Source organism: Vigna unguiculata, chromosome 1 (assembly GCF_004118075.2).
Source record: "Vigna unguiculata cultivar IT97K-499-35 chromosome 1, ASM411807v1, whole genome shotgun sequence".
NCBI lineage: Eukaryota > Viridiplantae > Streptophyta > Magnoliopsida > Fabales > Fabaceae > Vigna > Vigna unguiculata.
Genome location: NC_040279.1, coordinates 1363154 through 1365658, shown reverse-complemented (window position 1 = coordinate 1365658; position 2505 = coordinate 1363154).

The window sequence follows — 2505 nt, the reverse complement described above, 5'->3', positions numbered from 1 at the left end:
CCAAGATCTACCTTTAGAGATTTGAGTTTGTTATAATAGTGCACAAGCTTCATCATATGCTCATGAACACCACTGACACCATCATATTTGGTCTTCTCAAGAAGTGACAGATATTGACCCTTTTGAGCTTTATCAAAAGTCTTAAACTTCTCACCAATTGATCTCATAAAATCCTTAGCATTGTCATTATCCGGAATGCTCTGTCGAATAGACTTCTCCATGGTATATCTCATCACCATTAGGCACACCCTGTTCGAGTGTTCCCATTTTTCACGAGAAGCTCTCTGGACAATAGTGGACTTAGGTGTAAGAGCTAAAGGTTCTGCTTCTCTCAAGGAAAAATCCATGTTGGTAATTGCTAGATACAAATCCAAAGATTCTTTCCAGTCCTCAAAATTTGTCCCATTTAAAGTTTTGACCGAAGTCAATGGCATAGGCAAAGAAGTTGGTATCAAAATAACAAAGAAACATTTAATACACACTTATTGTGTAAATAAACAAAATAAATGTTTCTGAATACACAGCAAAATATGCCTATGATATCAAATTATTTCTCATTCACTATGATCCCGCCTAAGGGTCCCGAATCATAATAAATAAAAAATATAACAAAATATAAAATATAATAAAATACAATGCACATCTCATGTCAAAAGAAATCTAATACCGAGAGGGTACAAGACAAATAATTGACATAATAAAATTCAAAAAAATACATTGTATCAAGAAAAATAAAATATATTAATAATAAAATACCGATAGGGTATAATTAATATTAATATAATATCAAATTAATTAATAAAATATTTAAATTATATCATTCCCACAAAATTTCATACAACTGTACCCACGATAGGTGAGCTAACAATTATATAAAATTATATCATGAATAACAAAAATATAATAAATTATATAATGCATGAAATAAAAATAATAATAATAATTATTATTATTAATTTAATTAATTAATTATTTATTTATTATTATTAAATATAATTATATTATTAAATGTTATTATTATTCCCGTAGTTACATTCTGAATTGTTCCCATAGTTACAGGGTTCTTTTCCTATAGTCAATGTAGTGTTCATTGTTTTAAAAGATTCAAAAAAGATGTACATAAATCTGGTGCACGTGGGATATGGGTGCGAAACTTAAGCCACCAAAAGTGACCATCATCCACAACGAACCACTGCTGCGCATAACGACGACTACCACCACGCAGATCGAGCACCATCGTGATGCAGCGTCAAAAATTTCTCGTGAAAGAGAAAATGAGAATGGTTGGTGGTCAAACGGGAGAAACCTAGCTTTGATTTGGGGCTTTGAAACGTGATGCACAATTTGGGGCTTTGATTTCAAATATTGATTTATCCAAATACCAATTGATATTGATATATTAGGTTTGAAAAACAATAAAAATCTCACGAGCACAGATCGTGAAATTCCAGAAAGGGGGTTTTACCCCTAATTAGGTTCCAAATTTGGTGCTGTTATAATATTAATTAAACCACATCAGACCAATAATTAATAAATAATTAAACTCCTTAATCAAATTTTGAATGCAATCAAAAGTTAAGGTCTCCCGTAAGAATGACCAATTATGAAAATTATGACACACTTTCCAAACGAATAATTATATTTTGTATCTTATAGGCTTTGATACCAATTGATAGAAATAAAATATGTATAAGATACAATAATACAATATATTCAAGTATGAGTTAAAAATTGTGTGCCTGGAACTAATGAAGGATCCATGGAAGCACGTAGTATGAGATGTTACTGTTCTCTTTCTGATGGATATTCTCAAACGTAAGAGTGTTTTACGTTGTTACTTAAAAACTGACTAGTGGGTATCAGTTTTATATCCCCTCAGCAAAGACCAGGGACTTCTCAAAATGTATCTGATTATTCAAGCTCATCACAGACCGTTTATTAAACAATTCAACCCCATCATAGATCGTTCATCAGAATACTCAAAATTATATATATTACCCATATAATAATTAATATTAATAAATAACTTAATTTATTATTAATACTAATCCATAATAATAACACAGAATAATAATTTTATATAATAAAATCATATAAAATATAACAATTAAAACTACTCTAACTTATGACTAAATAAGTCTCATTGGTATGGAGGAAATTATATTCATATAATACTAAGAAACTCCATCCAATTAGCTTTCTGGAGTTGTTGAAATTTATTTTATGTAAAAAATCTTATATTTTTCTCGATGCATGCCACGTAATTTTCTCTTCTTTGAAGCAATTCAATAATGTTCATTCGAATCCACTGCCTCTATCCTTTCCCATATATAATAAAGATGACCAATCATTACTATTTATATCGAAACTCCTTTGTGTAACATAAAAATTGGTCTACAAAAAATAACATTTTCAAAATCCTTTTTTTTTAAAGTAACTCACTATTAAAAAAAAATGCATATGTTATCAAAATACTCATGAAGAGTACTTAAACCTTATCTTAGC